Source organism: Carettochelys insculpta, chromosome 1 (assembly GCF_033958435.1).
Source record: "Carettochelys insculpta isolate YL-2023 chromosome 1, ASM3395843v1, whole genome shotgun sequence".
Classification (NCBI taxonomy): domain Eukaryota; kingdom Metazoa; phylum Chordata; order Testudines; family Carettochelyidae; genus Carettochelys; species Carettochelys insculpta.
This window is the reverse complement of record NC_134137.1, coordinates 353,505,631-353,528,983: the sequence shown is the minus strand read 5'-3', so window position 1 is coordinate 353,528,983 and position 23,353 is coordinate 353,505,631. Positions and strand designations below refer to the sequence as shown.

General features: G+C 44.7%; 1 protein-coding gene across 4 annotated transcripts in view; it reads right to left on the bottom strand.

Moving 5' to 3' along the window:
• Positions 1-23,353, bottom strand: part of ATXN7L1 (ataxin 7 like 1) — a 199,166-nt gene that overhangs the window by 126,491 nt on the left and 49,322 nt on the right. The window lies entirely within an intron of this gene.

Sequence of the window (23,353 nt, the reverse complement as noted above, 5' to 3'; positions counted from 1 at the left end):
AGATTCTACTTTTTCAGAATTAGAGAGGGGGGAACCAAGGTTTCCAAAGTAGCAATCTCCATTGACTAGCTGGGAATCTTCATGAAATCCATCAGTGTTCGGTAAGGAGGCCCTTCCATTTCCCTTTTATTGATTTTTACTGAAAACATTCACAGATTTTACAAAAGCTACTATTTCTTTTTATCAATTCTCACCCAAATTAGGACTGCTCAAGTATATGAAAATACTATGTTAAGACAAACCAATACATTACATTACATAGTCTAATTTATTATTGACATAGCCATGTCTGAGTACAAATGTGAGTGTGTCCATTAAAGTAAGTGTACTGGAAGAGATACATACACACACGTATGTATACATCTTGGTAATGTGAAATAAACCAAAGCATTAAACGGCTTTTTATTTTCAATACTCAGTTTTTTCTATGTATAGCTTTTTTCCTCTTTTCTCCCACCTCCAACACAAACCTCAATATTTACCCATAAAATATCCAGTTTTATTAACATTTCTACTTTTTGTAAAAACAACTGATCGTTTTCTCATGTTTAGAAAAAAATCCAAAAACTGAAGATGAAGATGAAGGGCCATTTAGGTAGGGCAGGGTAGATTCTATCCTAGCATCAACAACATCAACTGTGGTCCACACAATTCCTCAGGACAGGTCCATCACTTAGTGAAAGATGTCAAATAATGGAGCTTTACGACTGCTTACTGCATCTGAAAGATCTGCCAGAAAGCTTGTAAATGCTATTTCTGATGCAGATTCCTTTAAAGAGAGCTCAATTCAGCAGTGCATTGCAATTTAAAACACAAACTTCATTTACTTAAATTAAATTAAACATTAAAATAATCTCATAGCACAGGACCACCACACAGATTAAAAGGCTCTGAAACACTGAAAGGAGCTGCTGAGAATGATCAACAGATGACTGTTCAGATATTAATTTGTAACATGCCTACCAGTCTTATAAGTTTTTTTATTTAAGCATGGAGGTGAATTAATATATTCCCAAAGATGTTTTGTTGTTTCTTGATAATGGTAGTGTATGCTACAGTGGTAAATTTTCATTAAAAATTATATCATGTTCTGCGCTGCCATGTGGAAAACCCAGAACTCAGAGCCTAGAACTACTATCATTTTTCTAGTTCAAAGCATTTTGAAGTCTCTGGGAGAGCATGGGATGAAAGAGAACAGAGCAGTTGCTCCATGAGTCTATAAAAGAGCAATGTCAGTGGTCTCCAAAAGAGCTCTGTACTCCACTATTCTTAACCAGAATCTGGGATAGGCACAGACCCCTCAGTGATAAATCAAGATGACAAGCTAAAAGCCGGGATGCAGCAGAAAGCAGAAGCTCCCTTCTGCACTTCCATTACAAAGCCATGAGATCTGGTTACAACATGGCCAAAGTTATAGTTCAGATGTGACTGAAGCATGGCCCCTTAACCTTGCTAGAGTCTTATACTTTCCAAGGTTTTAGCCTTGTTACAGAGACAGAGTTAGGCCCTGTCCACATTATAAAGAAACCTTGTTGTAATTTAACACCCTAACTAGTTACAGATGGGACCAACATTACATGCTAAGCCCTATTCCTCTTCACAGTTATTAGTTTTACTGCTTGACTAAAGAGAGCAATTGGGCAGGCCATTTTATTTTATTCTGAGGTTTAATACTGTTACATAGTTTTATGACCTCTGGAGGCCATTCCTCCTGTTTTAGCCTGAGGACGAAGTTATTGATCTTAAAAACACTTTGCACTGCAATCCAGATAGAGCAATGCTATACCAAGGTTCCGCTACTGATTCTCCACTTGTAGATTCCCACTGTCAGGACTTCACTTTGGTGAGAGATTCCCTCACCAAAACTGGCACAAGCGCACAGCTCAATTACCATCCATTTCATAACATTCATGAAATGTTTCAGCCTTGTTTGAAAGTTGATCAGAGTTGGGGAGGAGGGAGAAAGTTTTTTCTTATTCTTACATCACTCTTCCAAGCTCATCAGCAGAAGAAAGCTCCTGACAGATCAGGATACACTAAATCAAAGTCAAATCAGACGCTGGCAGAACAGTTGATTCACAAGCTGCAGACTTGCCTCCACTGCTACAAAGTTGAACACCCTCCACAACACAACTTTCAAGCTCCTTATGCCCTTCATATGCCTATCACAACATGTGGCATACTTCATTCAGAGTACTAAATGCTTCAACAGCCACTACATAAAAGAAACCAGACAATCACTATGCTCTCAAATGAACTTACACAGGAAAATGATAAAAACTGAAGAACTTGCACCAGCTGTGTGAGAACACTTTTCAAAGGGTGATCATACTATATTTGACCTGTCAGCCCTCACCCTCAAAAGAAACCTGAGCACTAAGTTCAAAAGACAATACCAGGAGCTTTAATTCATAACTTTGCTAGACATTAAAAACCACGGACAGAACATATGTACTGTGATGTATGGCTTATTATAATAATCTATACCTCACTAACCACTTCCCCCTCTGACAGCCTCCTTTTCCTGCCTTGTGTCTGGAGGGAAATTAATGGACCACTTTGCATGATTCCTTGAAATATGTATTAACTACTTACGCTAAACATACTGTTGCACCTTGTATTTAGCTGGGACACTCTGATTAAGTTTCCCCAGAGGTGAAGAAGGGTGTGTAACCACAAAAGTGTGTCTATCTAAAACATATGAGGTCAGACTTCTTTCGCCTTATTTCTCTAATATCCCGGAACAAACATGCCTACAATTCTAAGCACTATAAAAAACAGAGCCACACACATTGATTTATCACTTGGCAAATAAAAAGATACAGATATAATATTAAAAAATTACATTTTGTCACCATTTGAAATTCTTTAAACTTTTTCAAGATTTAGAATACATACTGTAGACTAGAACTTCAAAACATACCCAGTTCTGGGACTTGTGTTAGTGGAAGACTAGCTGTGAGAAATGGTTGAAAACCAGAAGGTGTTAATAATCCAAGAATCTATCCAAAGACATGACAGAATTAGAAACCAGACCAGGTCACAGCTTCAGAGAAGCAATTGCATTTTTACCACCTACAATATTGGGGAAGAAAACTGTGGAATAAGGAGGCTATTGTTAGTACATAGCACCATTGGTAATTTTTATAGTACTGAGATTGCAGAAATGGAGAAAAGTGCAGAGGAAAGAGACAGAACAGTCCTCGGCCTACAATGGCACCAAAGTTGGGAAACATGCTTGACAAACATTGAACGTTTCCAGTGTTGGAATACCTGAGATGGTCCCAGGCTATTAGCAAGACAAGGTGGGTGAGGCGACATGTGGTATAGTCTACATAGTCCGGTGGTCTATTGTGAATAGGAATGTTCCTTTTTTTAAATTTAAATGACCATATTTGCCACAAATAACCACGTCAGCGACCACAGGTCACTCTGATCAACAAAAACAAGAAGTTTAGACTAACAGATATTTTGGAGCATAAGCTTTTGTGGGTAAAGACGAAAGCGGATCTTACAAAGCTTACGCTCCAAAATACCTATTAGTCTGTAAGGTGCCACAGGACGTCTTGTTTTTGAAGATACAGACTAACTCAGCTACCCCTCTTATTCTGATCAACAGTGGTCTTAGAAGTTATTATGTTACAGTGTTCTGTCTAGTGCCCTGTAAGCAGGTGCCAGTATAGAAGCCGAACCCTGACAGAGAACTCCATGCCTGAAATCTGATTGGCAAAATACTGGTAGACCTGATTGGCTCTTAGTGTCTTTATGAACCCCAGCACAGGAACAGGAAGTTGTTCCTGCAACTGCTATCTCCCTGGCTCAGGCAGTTTCCTAAGCAGTATCTGCTTCTGCTGCTTAAGTCCTGGGAACCTGTCCCTGCCTGTCTCCTAGTTTTCTCCTTTGTTTGCTGAGGACTCTGACCTGCTGGTATTTGACCTGGCCTGATTCCCAACTATTCTTCAACCACAACCACAGAAAACTCAACCCTCAGTTGTGACACCGTGTTTGCCAAAAGTCAGGATATTTCTTTAATAGAGAAAAGCACTTGGCCATGCTCTGTGTCTGGAACAAGACCGAAGCCTTCCGTTTCCTTTTGGCAGCTGCTAGCCAAGCTTTTGAAAGCCTTATGCTCATCTCAATGGCATCTCTCTGTGTGTATGTAACTTGATACTTTTCAAACACTGCATCTAATCCATTGCAAATGTTCAGAAAAGGGTCTAGGCTCTGTGGCCAGAATCCTATTGACTTCTGAGAAAAATTGGAAAACTGAGAAGGGAAAAACTGGGGTTAACTGGAGCCCCAAGCCTTCTTTCTAGTGCAGACAAACCTTCAAGTAGTTTTACAGTACCCTGTGGGTCAAACAGCTGGCTGACGGCACCTTTTATGCCTCAGCTTAACGATATCCTCATCTACTCACTGCCTGTCCTCCTAACAGAGAGTTTAACATATTGACAGCCAGAATTATGTCTAAAATAAAGTAAAAGAACAATGGGGGAGGGGAAGAGGGAAAAAACTGGGTGGTGGGACTGGAGGACCCTGCTATGGGGAGGAAGAGGCAGAGGAAGGGGAGTCCCTCACATGGAAGGAAGCGATGAAAGCAGGTGCACAGAGAGTCCCTGGCATGCAATGAAATTGGGGGGGGGGGGGAACTTGCTATGGCAGGCGGGAAAAGGAGGCAGACAGAACCCCAACCAGGGGTGTTGAGTGGGGTGAGCCTAGTATGGGATGCGACAGAAATGAGGGTCACAAAGAGCCCGTGGAATGGCAGAGATTGGGAGACAGTGCTTCTCTCAAACAAAGGAGGATGGCACACACAGAGCCTGTGGATGGAATGGAGGTATGGAAGGAGCTGCCAGTGCAAACAATCAGCTCAGCTCAGCCACGCTACAAAGCAACCAATGAGCAGACTGGGAGTCTGAATGTCACCCAGTTTCACACGAAACGGCTCACAGCCTTAGAAGGCAAAATCTTCAATGAGTGTCAAAACTTCCTTTGAGATGCCTAAAGATTTGGCAGGATGCTCTCCTCGTGGCAACAGAAATTGCCATGGACCTTGCTGTGGTACTACAGGCACATAGATTGGCTCGAAGGGCTAAGCATGTTACCAGCTTCCTCTCACATTACTGTTTATTCCATGCAGTTCCAACTATGGCTTGACCAGAACCTAACTGATACTTGGTACCACCACAGAGGTGGTAGCCAGCTTCATTCTGGAGACATTCAGCACCTAAAATACCACTGATAACATGAAAACTGGCATATTTTGACAAACCACAGTTCTTAATACAAATACTTTGACCAAATCTAGCTGTCTTATGACTATCTAATGGGGAAGTAAATCTTTTACCTACTAATATATCTGTATAATCTGGTAATTTACCACAACTGCTGTAGAGCATATTTATATTTGACCACAGACTGCATTTGAAAACTAAATATTTGAGTGAAAGCATATAATATTGTCCGACATATGATCATGTGTCATACTCACACGAGTCTGGGAAAAGTTAGGCGAGAAGAAGGGATGGTAGAAATTAACTGCAGAAATACAGATTTTTATAGAATAATGTTATAATATCTATATTTTTATGAATATGCTTTATTGCCTTTTTCAGAGAATAAGTCTTACTGTACTAGGGAATTCTTCTGCTTATAGTTCTTATATTAGTAATATTTGCAGACAGTATGACAGCAGTATCCATAACATGATCCAATTTTGCAAAACTTTACTTTATTAAAAGCTGCTTTAGAACACAGGAATGACAGAAAACAAAGAAAATGTATTGCCTTTGGCGTGTGTCATGAACATTCAAACTACTGCAGATTTCAGATATAATTTTTAACTTTTCATCACAACACAGATACAAAGCAAGGATTATATGTAGTAACAATCAGTCACACGCCTTGTTTGAAGTTCTGTCTCTACTTGTAAAACACAACATACATAACCAGTTACATGTAATTGTATAGAAAAACTCAGGAATGATCTCTCCACTGCACAGCTAAGGAGATCATAGCACCAAAAGGACATCACTCACACTGCTGACTGCTAGAAAAGTTGCATTCTATCTTACAGGAATCATGTTCCCCATCCATTGTAAACATAAATTCCACTTTATGTAGTAAGTGTTCCACTGAACATTTAGTAAATTATATTCTAAAATTAATTTTGGTCATGTTTAATAAGTCAATATCAAAGTGAAACCGACAAAAATGTTGCATTGATAAGTATGCCGAAAAACATCCATCAACTTGGCCCACCCAGCTCTAGTTAGAGATTTAAAATACTCTAGGGCTACAAATCTGTTGGCTGTATTCTCACCCACTCTAGAACAACAATCGTGTCAGAGAAAAACCCCTTTTGGTACCTAAGATTAAGATTAATTGAGAAATGGACTGAAACCTGAAACACAATACAAAGGCAACTACGCTTTATATAAGCAAGTGTAGCTGCTCCCTGAATAGAAAGCAGAGGCTGTGTCTACGCTTACCCTGACTTCGAAGGGGACATAGTAATCAGGTAATTCAAATGGTGAAATGTTAGTTGTGGTAAATGGAAAGACAATGGGTGTGATTTTCAAAAGCCCTTGTTTGACTTGGGAATTCAAATCCCTGCAAAACTCAATATAATCTGTGCTTCTGAGTCACTTAAATGCCAAGTGCTTTTGAAAGTCCCAACCTCAGACAGCTGCATTTTAATCAAGTGTAAGCTAGTTTCCTTTCTAAACAAACCATGTAGAGCAAGATGGAAGCCACATGAGAAAGCCAACACAACGGGACACTGAGATGGCCCAAGGGAAAAAATCAGAACAAGGTCATCATCTTCAGGTCAGAGACTTGGCATTCATACAGCTGGTACACAAAGTTTGCTTGCAGCCTTTTGAGTGCTAACAAAATAACGAAAACTCCAAGCCAAGTGTAATTGCCCACAGGCAGACTGGAAGCTGGGACCTCTAGTGCTTAGTGCAGGTGTCTCTACAGATTGAGCTAAAAGCCAGAAGCTTAGGCTGTAGAGAAGACTCTGTGTAAGTGGTCTAGGTACTACTACATGGGATAGCAAACCACACCCCTACGTGTGTGGGTTGCACAAGTACCAAAGACAATGTAAGTTAACACACAAGTAGTTAAGGAGAAGAAAGCCAAGGGCAAATAACTTTTCAACAAAAGAACAAAGGGCTGGTCAACATTAGAAAATCAGATCCACCCAACTACAGTAGTTCAGGGGGCGTTAAAAAAATCCATACCCGAGGAATATGGATGAATTGCCCTAAGTCCTGGTATAATCTTAACCAGTAGTGAGGAGCCTGGGTGGCGACACCTGTAGCTCATAAACACCTATATGTTTAATTGAAATCTCTCAAAGAAGAGTTATGCTTTAGTTGATCAATGTGGATACAGTTGCTAGCATACGTGGAAAGGAGTCGGTCTCGGCTGATCTGATCCGAGCAGGAAATGTACATAGAGATTAATGGGAGAATATAACATTTACATACTAATGAAACTTATTATTTACTCTGTCTCTTATTGTCACATGGCAAGAAAATCTGCTTCTGTTTTGGCTACTGCTAAGTCTGCTCTTAGTTTCTTTTCTCCCCCCGCATTTCTCTCCTCTTTGTCAATCCCTCAATTTTTACTTACATGTTGCATCCCCCCATCTTTATCCCCTCACCCCTCCAGAAGAAAGCTGTGTTGCAGATTCAGACCATCACAATGGACTTCACTTTACACTTGGTTCTTGTCTCAAAAGTTCTCTCTGTAGCCACCTAGGCTAGAAAATTTAGTTTTTTAAAAAATGAAAGATGATATTTCACACAAACTGAATGTATCTAGTGGGCCATAAACACATAATTCAGAACAGGTCCAGCCAATGGGTATCTCTGGTAGATTTTGAGAACCAATGACATTTATTACATGTATATAGTCATCAAAAGGCGTTACTGTACTGCATACTTTTATCTAATTGTTTGCAGATAAAAATTCAGCTCTTATTCTTCCTCTTTAGCAAAAATGTTCCTTCCAAATAGTACAAAGGTGCAAAGCCAAGAAACTCAATATACAGCTTTAGGGCCCAATTAAAGCACAATTAAAATCAACTGAAGTATTTCCACTGACTTCAGTGAGAGATGAATCAGGCCCTAAGTGAGATAGGCCTGAAAAATTCATTTCTTAACCTTTGCCAGTAAAATATAAATAACTAACATTGACAAAAAGTCTTCTATACCCCAGCTTCCCAAGTATACTGGAGTTCATAATAAAGATTTTGTATTACATACATCTCTGTAGAACACACAGAAACACTTGGCTCCAAAGAACAGCCTTCTAGAAATAAACATATCATTGAATGGTCAAAATTAGCAGTCATCAAAGCTATTAATTCCTACTGTGTCACGTAACACATTTTAAATAATGCCTTTTACCAACATCTTCTATTGCACAACTGATTTTTTTTAATGCTAGCTTTCTTATGATTCTTTACTTTTTACATTCTATTTAATTTCAACAGTGAAACTAGACTGGTAAAGTTTTACATCCTGGCTCCCTTGCATGTCTGCAGTTTTGATGCATCCCTCAATTAATAATCCTCCTATTTTAGCTCTCCTGAGTGGAGTTGATGGTACCAAAGCAGCACCAGAACTGCTATAGCAACCTAAAATACAGTACACATATTGGAAGGAGCCCAGGTGGGTGTCTAGGTCTGCTAATTCACATTTGCTTTGTGTCCTTTGTATTTTGTAGGTGAATTGCCATGAGGTAAATATGAAAATTTTAACTATGGTTAAAATGTTAACGATGTTATATTTTATCATTTTATTTTTGCATCCTCCTGGAGGAGGAGGAGGAGGAGGAGGAAGAGACAAGCAGAGCAAAAAACAACTACTTACTGCATTAGCCTACATGCAGAGATGAAAGTAAGCGGGTGTGCCCTGGTGCGCAGCTCCGGCAAGAACTGGCTGAGTTGCAGCAAAAAGCCAGAAGGGAGCTATTTAAAGCCCTGGCAGGGACCTGGGTTGCAATAGGATACTACCTGTGACAAATTTTAAGTTACTGTTACCCCTTCCTACATGGAAGGGTTTCAGGGGTCAGGGGATTGCAGTTATTATGCTGGCAACACCAAAATGCAACCTGCAAATCCACAGGGCAGAGGCTCACAATTTTTTATGCTGTGCACCACATCTTAATGAAGAGTATATATCACACTTCTTCCATTAGCAATTACAAAATTCCTATGGCAACTACAGCAATTACTTATATAGATAAGTAATACTATGAAAGTGCTATTTTTTAACCCTCTAATGTAAGTTTGCAGCTTGAATTAAGAGTCGGCAAGACATGACCTACCATGTTTCTCCATAGCAACACCAATATGCTCCATAGTCAAGTGTGATAAACCAGTGCCCTAGTGAAACAAAACTAGGTTAAGTTTCAAATTTCAAGACGTGTAAGATACAAAGAAAAAGCAAACAGTGTGAATCTTGAAAAGGCAGCTAGATCTGAAACTACTGAAGCTGACAGAATGTTAAGAATAGTTGTAACATATAAAATAAATTTGTTTTCCTATGAGTCCAGCATTTCCCCTGCATGTTCACAAGCAGAAATACTCGAGAACCTGCACAAGAGGGAAGCCATGGAAATGTGTTTTATTTCCCTCTGCCCCTAGAGCCCAACAGAAACTCCCACAGGAACAGGTGATGTTTTAGGGAGAAGGGCCTGAGCACAAGAAGCTGGACATGGGGATTAGCTGCTCTGTGACATTGTCCATAGTGGACTCTGCAAATTACTCACTCTATCACTAATGTTATGTAAAACAGCAGTAATGTCTGCTATGTTCCCTGAGGTTCTGGCCACACAGCCAAGTTATTTTTAGATTGCAGCTGTTATTTCGAAACTTCGTTGTCGTCTACACTATGCATATGCTATTTCCAAATAGCGTGAGTTATTTTGAAATTGGTAAACCTCACTGCAGGAGGAGTGGCACCTATTTCGAAACAACTATTCTGAAAAAAGTGCTGTTAAGATGCAGCACAGAATTTATTTCCAAATAGCTATTTCGGAATAGGCACTATTCCCTGTCTTAGCAGCACCTACTTTGAAATGGTTATTTTGAAATAAGCTCTGTGCGAGACTATGCATTTCAAAATAGCGAAGTTCTGTTTCAAAATACAGTTTTGGGTGTAGCAGCCCTACTTCGGAATAGGTCTGCCGTGTAGACATAGCCTCAGCCAGCAGCCTAGCATGCTTAGCCTTCCTTCTGGAGCCAAGCTCCTGAGGTCTGGTGAAAAGGGAAAGCTAGAAAAAACACACAGTCAACAGAGAGGCATGGAACAAATACCTCAGCCAGAACATGAGGAGGCTAACTCCTCTCTCTAGAAAGGACAATTGCCTGACAATTCAATAAGGCATACCTCAGAGTTCAGTTCCTAAGTGTAGTTAACTGTGGGCTTCATGGAAGATGGTAAACTAAGTCCTAGTTTTTAAAGAATTCATGGATTAGTTTGAGAAACTACAAGGAACTTCAGGACTGTGCTACAAATGATGTTCACAGAAAATCTTAGCAACAGTCAAGGCTGCTTTATTCTGTTCTGACATTTGACAAGTCACTCTCATAGCTGTACCTCAGGGCTGGTCTTCACATACAGCACTGCAGCTGCAACACTTTAAAAAAGACATTATTATACTGATGGTACAGTGTCTTCTATCAGAATATTTAATTCATTTCTATGAGAGGCAGTAGCTATGTCAGTGGGAGAAGAGGGTTTGTTCAGTGTAAATACTTCTTTCTGGGGTGTGGATTGTTCACACTCCTGAGCAAAGCAGTTATACCAATATAGGTCTGTAATGTAGACCTGGCCTTGGCTTCCCGAGTGGTAGAACAGGGAAGATAAGATTTAGTGGATGATAAAATGATAAATGTCACCAGGAAAGCCACTATATAATGGCAATGGGTAGGTAAGCAGCAAGCTTGTTTTACTTTTAAAGTGTCCTACTCCCTGAGGTAAATATAAGTGAGCCTCCACCCACATCCCAAGTGATTTTTCTGCAGGCCAACGGCTCCTGACTGAAAAAAGATTCCCTACCCCCATTATACTCCTCACTGTGTGTGTGTTTCGTCCACCTGTTGCATCCTCACAGATTCTGAGCTTGTTGGGACATTGTCTTCTTTCAGTCATTTGTAAAGTTCTTAGCACAATGGGTCCCTAATCCTTGACTGGAGATCTCTTTGTACTAATCTGCATACATGAAGACTGGTTACATACCCAACAGTAACTGATTCTTTGAGAAGTAGTCAGTGTAGAGTCTGCCGAATCTGCACATGTGCCTGATGTGCCTCAAAAACAGTTTTGACTGGCAGTGTTCATCAGGGACGGACACACACATGCACACACACATACACCCTGGGCCTCTGAGTTCCCACACAAGGACATTAAGGTTGGGGCAGCCACAGCCCTCTCAAGTCAAAGCTCATGTTGATGAGGTCTCCATGACGTCTGGAAGAAAGGGAGGTCATGAGATCTGTACTAACATCATCATCTAAAAGAGCCACAGAGCCCGTGTAAATGTTTATTCATTGTGTATGTGTCAGTTTCGATGCCCCTGTAGATCAGTGGCCCTCAAACTTTGCTGATTGCTGTACCCTTTTCAGGAGTCTGATTCGTTTTGCATACCGCCCAAGTTTTACCTCATTTAAAAAAACAAAACAAAACCAAACCCCAAAAAACTCTTGCTTATAAAATCAGGCACAAAAATGCATGTGTCACAGCATTTTTTTATTATGTCTGAAATTATTACTGAGAAAACAGCTTACAGTCTCATTTTACCATATAATTATTGATCAAATCTATTGGAATATAAATATTGTACTTATTTCAGGGTATAATAGATAGAGCAGTATAAACAAGCAATTGTGTGTATAAAATATTAGTTTGTGCCTGATTTCACCAGTGATTTTTACACAACCTGCTGTGAAAACACAAATATTTAGATGTAACCCCTGGAAAACTACTGTATACCTCTGGGAGTACATGTAAACCTGGTTCACAACCACTGCTGCAGATGTCTGGCAAGCACCATCCTCCTCGGATGGTAGGAGTGAAGTGTTTCAGCTGTGAGCCAGACAGTCAAACAGAAGCACTGCTCTCCTGAACTGGCATCTGACATGGCAACAAAGGACAGTGGCTTGACACAGCTGAGTTTGGAGAACTCAGAGTAGTACCTTCCCCATGACACCTATGTCCTGGTGGAATGTATTTTGGCATTCAAAAAGAGAGCATCACCAGCCAATTGATAGGAGGTGGAAATACACTGCATGATCATATTTTATACACAGAGACAACTGGTCTTTCAATGAGCCAGATGTAACAATAGAGAGACAGGAAAACAAAACAGAGAGAGCATGAAATACCTGGTCTTTCAGATAAAAGACCAAAGGAGAGCAGAGCTTTGGAGGTGTCCAAAGTATATTGCTTCTTCTTTCCTGCAATGAATGTACCTTCAGAAAGATGACTGGTAAGAGGGAATTGGCTCAGCTGAAATTCTGAGACCATCTTAGGGAGGACTACAAGGTTTAGCTGACCTAAAAAAAGATGTAGAAGGTGGCCTGACCATTACAGCTTGGAACTTGCTGACTTTGTGTGCTGAGGTAATGGCCATGAGAAAGACTCTCTGGATAATCTGGCACTGTATTGAACACTATGGCAGTGGTGGAAGAGGAGGGAGATAGGAATGAAGGAAGGATCCCGTCAGAATAGGAAGTTACCCAGCCCAGAGCCTGAGCTTATGCCTCCTCTGGAGCATCGTCCCTCACAGCCAAATACTGAGTCTAGGATGGATTGCTACAGATGCCACACTGGGTTGGTAACCATACTGTTGCTCAAGAAATTTGGCACCTTGTTGCAGACTCCTGAAAAGTGTAGCACCAGTGGTGTCACTCAAAGATGATGAGCCCAAATTCCCAGAACCTGATGGATTCCTGCAAAAGATGGAATGACTGAAGACCTCCTTGCTTGTTTATTTGGTTCATCTTCATTTGTTGTCCATCAGCATTTGCACTGTGAAGCTCTGCAGAATGGGCAGGAATGCTGTGCAGAATAGTCAGGGGTCTGAGCTCCAAGACATTCTCATCTACTGTCGAGTTGTCCTCAGACCACAGGCTTTACATCTGAAGGGATTTCAGGTAAGAGCCCCAGCAATCTTCATAGTTTGGAAAAGACAGAAAAGTCATCCCTTTCTGCTGACTAATAGATTGGAACTTGTTCTCTGGCAGATGAGGTCTTGACAGTCTGAGACAACGTGAAAGAGGATTTCTTCTGGTTCACAAAGAGTCCTACTGATAGTACAGACAAACGATGCAATTCTAGGCTGTCTTGGTCCCTTGCTGGGACCTGCACCTGATCAGCCAATCATCCAGGTATGAACAGGCGTGGATTCTGTTTCCTTAACTGTACCATCATTACCATCAGATATTTGATGAACACACTCTGGACTGAGGAGAGTCTGCAAAGCAAAAACCTGTTTGATAATAAGTCAAGGTGTTTGGAGTCTTTGTTGTTCAGCATATTTTTTTTTTACTGAGTCTCAACTCTTCATGTATGGCTTATACAACTCAGGAGCCCAGATTGGGGTGGGGGTAGAAGTATGCAAATCCTGAAAAGGACACCTGGTACTGCTTCTTGACTCATTTGGCCACTGATATCACAGAATCATAGAATATTAGAACTGGAAGGGACCTCAAGAAGTCATTAAGTCCAGTCCTCTACCCTCACTGTAGGGCCAAGCACCATCTATATCATCCCTGCTAGATGTTTACCCAAATATCTCCAATGATGGAGATTGTAGAACCACCTTAGGCAATTTATTCTAGTATTTAACCACATTGACAGTCAGGAAAAATTTCCTAATGTCCAACCTAAACCTCCCTTGCTGAAATTTAAAAGAAAGGTTACTCACTGTAGTAACAGTGGTTCTTCGAGATGTGTCCCTGTGGGTGCTCCACATTAGGTGTCGGGCTCGCCCGGTGCCGCAGATCGGATCTTCCAAGCAGTTTCTGCCGGACCGCGCATGCGCCGGTGCGCGCCGCTCCCTTGCGCGCTCCTGGCCACGTGCGCTATCCAGTCCCCGCCAATTCCTTGACCAACCGCCTCGGATGCTCCTGAAAAACACTAAACAGAGATCCGAAGCGGGGAGGATGGGCAGGTAGTGGAGCACCCACGGGGACACATCTCTAAGAACCACCGTTACTACGGTGAGTAACCTTTCTTTCTTCTTCGAGTGTCCCCGTGGGTGCTCCACATTAGGTGACTACTCAGCAGTAACCCAAGATAGGAGGTGGGTAATCGGATTACGTGCAGCTTGTCCCCGAGAGGACCGCTGTTGAGAGACGGGTATCCTCTTGGAATACCCTGTGAAGGGCGTAATGTTTGGCGAAGGTGTCATAGGATGACCAGGTCACCGCTCTGCAAATGTCTTTTAGCGCAATGCCCTTGAAAAGGGCTGTTGATGCCGCCACCGCCCTAGTGGAGTGAGCCCTGGGCGTGGCCAGTAAAGGAGTCTCTTTGAGTTCGTAGCACATTTTTATGCAGGATACGATGTGCTTCGAGATTCTCTGCGAAGAGAGACCTTCTCCTTTTGATTTGGGAGCGAGAGAGACTAGGAGTCTATCCGTTCTCCGGAAGGACTTGGTCCTGTCAACATAGAAGGCTAGCGCCCTCCTCACGTCCAGGAGGTGTAGGCGCGCCTCTTTGTTAGAGTTATGAGGCTTTGGATAAAACGAGGGTAAAATGATAGGTTCGTTAATATGAAACTCAGAAGAAACTTTAGGAACAAAGGCTGGATGCAGCCGTATGGTTACCGCCTCCTTGGAAAAAACAGTGCAGGGTGGCGTTGCCATAACTGCCGCAAGCTCGCTCACCCTGCGAGCTGACGTGATTGCGAGAAGAAAGGTCATCTTTATCGTAAGGAGGCGGAGGGAAACCGTGGCCAAAGGCTCGAACGGTGGTCCTGTTAGCGCATTAAGCACCAGGTCCAAGTTCCACGAAGGTGGAAGCGGTTTCCGAGGGGGGTATAGGTTTACCAACCCTTTGAGGAACCTGGCAACCATGGGATGGGCGAACACCGTGTGCCCTTCTTCTTCGTGTCTGAACGCCAAAATGGCGGCAAGGTGGACCTTTAACGAGGATAGTGAGAGTCCTCCTCTCTTGAGGTCCAGTAAATACTCTAATATTACAGGTATAGGCACCGAAAGGGGGGCTAGCTGTTTGGTAGAACACCATGCCATGAAGCGAGTCCATTTCTGCTTGTAGGTCTTCCTGGTGGAAGTCCTCCTGCTACTTTCTAGGACTTGCTGCACTTCCTCCGTACATGTGCTCTCTAGGGAGCTGAGCCATGGATTAACCACGCTTGTAGTCGCAGGCCTTGGGGGTGCGGATACACTATGGACCCCTGGGCTTGCGTGAGCAGATCCGGCGCCACCGGAAGGGGCATCGGTGGACGGTCCGACATGCGCAGGAGTAAGGGGAACCATTGCTGTCGATCCCACATTGGGACTATCAGGATCATTCGGGCTCCTTCCCTCCTGGCTTTCTGCAAGACTTTGTGGATCAGCACTGTGGGAGGAAAAGCGTAAAGCAGGGGGCCCCTCCAGGAGATCGCGAATATGTCCCCCAGGGACCCCCGTCCCAGTCCTGCCCTGGAGCAGAATCGTGGGCACTTCTTGTTGTGTTGAGTAGCAAACAGGTCTATCTGAGGAAAGCCCCATGCGTGAAAAATCAGTCGTAGCAGATCGGGACGGATCTGCCACTCATGCGTGAGTGCGAAACGCCTGCTCAGCTGGCTGCCTTCACGTTGTGAGCGCCTGGTAAGTACGAGGGTTTCAAGGTTATATTGTTGGCGATGCACCAGTTCCACAACCGGACTGCTTCTGCACATAAGGCACGGGACCGAGCTCCTCCTTGCCGATTTATATAAAACATGGTGGAGGTATTGTCTGTACTGATCCCGACTACTTTGCCTTGTATATGGTCTCGAAAGTGTCTGCAGGCGTTGAACACTGCTCTGAGCTCCAGTATATTTATGTGCAGTGACTGCTCCGTTGAGGACCACAGCCCTTGCATCACCTCTTCGCCCATGTGTGCTCCCCACCCCATGAGGGAGGCATCTGTAGTAAGAAAAACCGATATTTGTGGTTGGTGGAAGGGTACCCCTGTTAGCAAGTTCTTGGGGTTTACCCACCATTGCAGGAATTTGCGCACCTCTGTTGTGGGCGACACCACCCTGTGAACGGTGTGTGCTGCCGGTTTGTATACGCTCGCCAGCCAGTGCTGCATGCTGCGCATGTGTAACCTGGCGTTCTGTACTACGAACGACGCTGCTGCCGTGTGGCCCAGCAGCTGTAAGCACGTCAGAACCAGCACCGTAGGGCTGAAGGTGATGACTTGCACGAGGGAGCCGATGGCCCAAAAGCGAGTCTCTGGTAGATACACTCTCACTGTAATAGAATTTATGCGTGCCCCTATGAACTCTATGTCCTGTGTGGGGTCTCTCTTTGATTTTGCCAGATTGATAACCAGGCCAAGCGAAGAGAACGTGCCTGCTGTGACGCGTATCATGCGTAGTACCTCCTCCTTCGAGGCCCCTTTGAGTAGGCAGTCGTCCAGATACGGGAATATAAATACCCCCTGTCTGTGCAGGTAGGCTGACGCCACTGCCAAGGTCTTGGTGAAGACTCTGGGGGCCGAGGAGAGGCCAAACGGTAGGATCTTGTATTGAAAATGTTCTTTGCCTACCATGAACCGGAGGAATCGTCGGTGAGCCAGATGGATAGTTATGTGAAAATACGCGTCTTGTAAGTCAAGGGCTGCGAACCAATCTCCATCGTCCAGTGCCGTAAGGATGGAGGCGATTGTGATCATCAGAAAGCGTTGCTTGCGCAGGTACCGGTTGAGGCCTCGAAGATCTAAGATGGGCCTCCAGCCTCCTGTTTTTTTCCTCCGTGAGGAAGTACCTCAAGTAGAACCCTCTCCCCTGCAGTTGCTCCAGCACTCTTTCCACTGCCCCTATGAGCATGAGATGGTCTACCTCCTGCTTGAGACTCGCTACGTGGGAGGCCTCCTGGAGGTGGGGCCTGGGTGGAGGTTGTGGCGGTGGGAGCGACTGGAAGGGGATGGCATACCCCGTGGCTATGATCTCTGGCACCCATTTGTCTGTGGTGATCGTTTGCCACTGGTCGTAGAATGGTCGGAGGTGATGGTGGAATAACCGCTTCGGATGACCTTGTGCGATGGTAGTGATGGTGCAGCCCTGGATCTGTGTGTCAAACTTGTGGCCTTTGGCCCTGCCCCGAGGACGCATGGCTCTGTTGAGAACGTCGCCTGGGAGTTCTGTACTGCTGGTGCTGTTGATGTCGCCCTTGCTCGTAACCCCTGTGGTACTGGGGGCGCTGTTGCTGGTACTGGTACCGTCTTTGTTGAGGGTAGTACTTTTTCTTTCTGTATGGAGGGGTGTAAATCCCCAGGGTCCTAAGTGTGGCTCTTGAGTCTTTACTGGAATGAAGGACTGAGTCAGTTGATTCAGCAAACAGCTTCTGCGAGTCGAAGGGAAGATCGACTATCTTTGCCTGCAGATCCCTCGGTATACCCGAAGTCTGGAGCCAGGACTCCCTTCGCATCACCACTGCCATAGCTGTGGAGCGTGCTGCTGTGTCCGCAACATCCAGGGCGATCTGAACTCCCGTCCTCGAGGCCGCATAGCCTTCTTGCACGATGGCCTTGAGCACCAGTTTCTTGTCCTCTGGAAGCGAGTCCATGAGGGAGGTTAACCTAGTGTAGTTGTTGAAATTATGGTTCGCTAGATGCGCTGCGTAATTTGCCATTCGCAACAGTAGGATGGAGGAGGAGTAGACCTTTCTGCTGAACAGCTCTAGCTTCTTGGCATCTTTGTCTGTTCCCCCTGTCTTGAATTGAGATGTCTTTGATCTTTGTTGCGACGACTCCACCACCAAGGAATTTGGTTGTGGGTGGCTGAACAAGAACTCCATGCCCTTTGCTGGCATGAAGTATTTCTTATCCGCTCTCTTGTGGACAGGCGGAATAGTCGCGGGGGTCTGCCATATCATAGTGGCGGACTCCAAGATTGCGTCATCAAGCGGTATTGCTATTTTGGAGGAGGCCGGAGGTCTCAGATTTTTGAGGAGCTTATGGTGTGTCTCTTGCACCTCTGCTGTCTGGATGCCTTGCGTGAAGGCCACCCTTTTAAACAGCTCTTGAAACTGTTTGAGATCGTCCGGAGGATGGACGTCCCCCGGGGCAGTAGCCTCGTCCGGGGAGGAGAGCGAGGAACCACTAGGATACGCTTCTCTGGACCCTTCCGGTTCCTGTTGGTGATGGTATATCCGCTCGCTGGAAGCTTGTAAGGGAAAATCTCGGGGTTCCATAACCAGTTCCCCCTGAGATACTTGAGTCTCTGTCCCCGTTCGCGATTGCCCTCGGGGATACGGGACCGTCTGTGGGGATCTTTCCCTGGTAGACTGCCGGTGGTCTCTATGCCCCGCGTGATAGGGGCGACCATGGCAGCATGGGCACTGTTCTTGGGAAGGTGACCTGGACCACTCCCTTGGTGCATACCCCCTGCATCTGGGGGAGCGAGATCGTCGAGAGACCTGGGACACTGGAGAGAGCGATTTGTGATAGTACTCCAGCGGCTCAAACCCCAGGAAGGGTGAAGGTGGTCCCAGCCAGGGCGAGGCTGGTTGTAAAAATGGAGACGGGGGCTCCGGGTAGGCTAGGGCGGACCCCTGCCTTCTAGTTGGAGTCTGCAGCATGAGCAGAGGGCTGAGAGAAAGCAACTCCGCAGCCCTGTCTGGAGAGGGGCTGCGGTGCCTTGTTTTCTGTGCAGCCTTCACCCTCCCTTGAGGGGGTGGCTCCACTCCCTGACGTGCAGGGGATCTCAGCCCCATCCGCGCCGCGCTCAGCACGCTCCTGGGCGGTGCCGCACGGGCGGTGTCCTCCGGTATCTGCAGGCTGCATGCCTGTGCGCTCTGCACCGCCGGTTCCCCGGGGGTCGGTGCTGCCGGTACCGGCGCTTGTTTAGCCGCCACCCTGCCTGTGGTGCAGGGCGGCTGTTTGATTTTCGGAGGCTGAGCAGCCTCCACGTGGCTCTCCGTGCCGCCGCCGATCAGCTGTTGCTGCGGCTGGGGGCTGTGCGCTCCTCCCGTCCCGCTCGCTGTTGCTGCCAGCAGGAATCGGGCTGGGGAGACTTTCCTCCGTTTTTGCGCTGACGGGGTGAGGGAGGCAGCTTTCCTTTTATGGGTTCTGGAGGGTCCCTCCTGCTGCGGCCGCTCCGGCACGTCTGGCTGGAGGGCCTTGTCGAAGAGCAGAATTTTAAGCCGCATCTCCCTGTCCTTCCTTGCTCTGGCTGTTAATTTTGCACACAAGGAGCATTTCTGCGTGACATGGGACTCCCCAAGGCACATTGTGCAGTGACTGTGCCCATCAGACGCTGGCACTGCCTCTCGGCAAGACTCACATTTCTTGAATCCTGAAGAGGACATTGTTGGTGAGTCTTTTAGTTGTTAATGGGGTACTTAGCACTTTCTCTGTGCTGTTTTCCCCCTCTCCGATAGCCTGCTGCAGCAGGAGGGCTAATGGCCCTAGGCTCCTGGCCTCCGGTGCTCCGCTTGTTACTAGGACTGGACTGAATGCCGTCCCGCTTGTTGTTTCTTGTTTTTGTTTGTTTTTTTTTTTTTTTTTTGAAAATAACAACTGGCTAACTGAACAATAGACTAAGAACTTGAAAACTTTGAAGAAAAACAATTAAAACCATTGAATACGCTAACTTGGCCGTAGCCTAGTCGGATTCCGTCTGCAGCCGACGGCGGTTAAGAGGAACTGGCGGGGACCGGATCGCGCACGTGGCCAGGAGCGCGCAAGGGAGCGGCGCGCACCGGTGCATGCGCGGTCCAGCAGAAACTGCTTGGAAGATCCAATCTGCGGCGCCGGGCAAGCCCGACACCTAATGTGGAGCACCCATGGGGACAGTCGAAGAAGAACCTATCATCTGCCACAGGATTTCAGCTGTGTGGGAAAACCCTCACTAATAAGGAGGGAAATCCTGATAGGATGTAAGACTGCTTTTAAGATTTCCCTGAGATGATTAAAGTTTACACAAGGAGCTCCTGGAACTCGTTGAGGTCACACAGTAGAGAAATAGTGCTTCATCTGGCAAAGATAAGGAGAGAGAAAGAGGGATAGCTCAGTGGTTTGAGCATTGGCCTGCTAACTGCCAGAGTTGTGAGTTCTGCCCTTGAGAGGGTCATTCAAGGATCTGGGACAAATAGATTGGGAGGGGAAAAAAAAAAGGAAGGTGATTGGACAAGACTCAATGACCTCCTGAGGTCCCTTCCAGAGAAATGGGCCAGAATTCAATCTCTCTCTCATTGGAGCAGACTGGGGTTTTGGTGAACTATCCCCAATATCCCAAATAAAGCCATGGTACCATATAGATGACTAACAAATTGTTGACAGAACCAAAGCCAGTGGTGGCTGGAACTTATCGGACAGCCCCATCAGGGTCTTGGAGGCTGTGATTACAGGCCTCAGAGGGGCAGATTTACTGCTCAGTCATGGGGAGAACATATATGCCTGAGTGACTGTGAGGAATAACGGGCCCCTTACAATGGCAGGGAACTGATTCAGTGAGATACACCCAATAATCCCAGCACCTGATCCATGCTGCAGAGGAAGGAGAAAAAAATCTCAATATTACTGACAATGAGGGGAAAATGAGTATTTGCAGAGAATAAGCATATTAAGCATCTGCTTGGAATATGTGAGTCCTTCAGACAAGAGAGACACCAACCGTGTCAGTCTTTCAAGGGCATTAGCTCTTTACAGGACAGATAGGATTGGAAGCCTGCATCTTTTGAATCTGCCACTGACGAAATCCTATACATGAGGATCTAACTAATGAAGTTTGGTCTACAACAGCCGGTGGTCAATTCTTGGCACAAAAGACAATCAGAAATAGTTTTGAAGATCTGAAGGTTTCAAAGATCTTTAGCCTAAGCTATGAACCTGAAGTTCAGATATTCACTACAGTCTGTTTCATTGTCCTGGGTAGTTACCAGGGAACCAAGGGATGGTTGTGGCCACCCCCCTTTATACATTCGTATTAGAACACAAGGACGTACAGGGGCAAGGGAAGCCTCTGACATTACTAATCAAATCCCAGTCTTGTGCACATGATGGCCACGTGCATCTACAGTGGGATCCCTGCTCAAAGAAAAACCAATACCTACAAAGAGTGATATATTTTTTCCTAAGAGACAATGTGTGGTTTTTATTTCTGTAAATTGAAATTAAAATACATACGTTTCACCTTTAACCAGACATCAAAAACAGAAGTTCTACTCTAGAGGAAATCAGAGTCTTTTTCATGTTGAATCAATTTATGCAACTGATCTCTCGAGATGTGTTAAGTCTACTGACAAAGTCTGGAAAAACTAAAGCCAGTTACATGAGAAGCCAATGGAAGAAGTAGAGAAGGAAGGGAGAGATCAGATTGACTGTAGCTGAAAGGGCATGGAGAGATAGTACAAACCTCCATCAATCTGCTCTCTCATGCCATAGTAGCTCTAGGTTTTAATTTAAGAAATAAGCATATACTAATAATGCAAGTGTAATATTACTGCATCCCAAACTACCAAAGATTTTCTACATGGATCTTCTTGGAACCGGGGTCTCTGTTAACACATATGTGCTGAGAAATTCATTTATGGAAAAATATTCTAAAATTAGACAAAGGCATGTTCATTTTTCTATTGTGAATACTGTATCAGAAAGTGTAATATATAACCATAACCTACTATATAGACTGTCTATTTGTGCTCCTCTTTTCATCAAGTTTCCCATTTCCTAAAACTGCAGGTGTGAGGCAGGTTAACCATCTGAAAGGCTGGTATTTCCAAAATTTATTGTTGTGTTCCAGTTCATCCCTGTTTTCCCAATAACCTCAGTGAAGGTTCTGTTGGGATACTGTTGTGGCGAGCATGTAGTTAATTGGCAGGTACAGGCAATTTTCTGTTTTGGTAAATCCACAATGTAAGTATTGGCAGTGGTTATATTCCAGTAAAAAATATTGCAGGTATGTGTCATTTACTATTCCATTTCTTAATCAACACAAATTGAAAAATCTTAAGTCCATCAACCTTCAGATAGAATGGGAATGCAGAACATGTGTCACTAATTCTTATGCTAGTATAGTGTACCAAATAAATAAAAGATTTAAGCAATCAGACAAGACATGGACAGCGTTCTCAAACTAGCTTTGGAAACGACACTGATGTTTCAGAGAAGAAAAATGGTCTTTGGGTTAAGCCTGGGCAATAGTATGCAAAATCTGGAGTCTGTTGCTGGCTCCATCACAGAATTTGAGTGTCCTTGTGGAAATCTCTCTGTCTTGATGCCTCATTTCTAAAATGGAAACAACACTTTCTCTTCTCTGCTGTATCTACTTAGATGGTTGCTTTTTCAGTATTCATTTACCATGTGTCTCTACAATATCTAGCACAATGGGGTCTTGATGTAGCCAGGACTCATAGGACTTATCACAACACAAATAATTTACAGCAATTCTTACATGTTGAAAAAGATGACTATTATGTTTACCATAAAAGATCTGACAAAGAAATCCTTTCTGTCTGCAAAACAACAACTTCTGGTCTACAAGGGTGAGACAGTAGAAAGCTGAGCATACACTCTTAAAAGCCGTGTCTACACGTGCACGCTCCTTCGAAGTAGCGGCACTAACTTCGAAATAGCGCCCCTCACGGCTACATGTGTTGGGTGCTATTTCGATGTTAACATCGACGTTAGGCGGCGAGACGTCGAAGCCTTTAACCCCATGAGGGGATGGGAATAGCACCCTACTTCGACGTTCAACATCAAAGTAGGGACCGTGTAGTCGTTGCACATCCCGCAACTTCGAAATTGCAGGGTCCTCCATGGCGGCCATCAGCTGAGGGGTTGAGAGACGCTCTCTCTCCAGCCCCTGTGGGGCTCTATAGTCACTGTGTGCAGCAGCCCTTAGCCCAGGGCTTCTGGCTGCTGCTGCTGCAGCTGGGGATCCATGCTGCATGCACAGGGTCTGCAACCAGTTGTCGGCTCTGTGGATCTTGTGTTGTTTAGTGCAACTGTGTCTGGGAGGGGCCCTTTAAGGGAGCGGCTTGCTGTTGAGTCCCCCCGTGACCCTGTCTGCAGCTGTTCCTGGCACCCTTACTTCGATGTGTGCTACTTTGGCGTGTAGACATTCCCTCGCAGCACCTATTTTGATGTGGTGCTGCGCAACGTCGATGTTGAACGTCGAC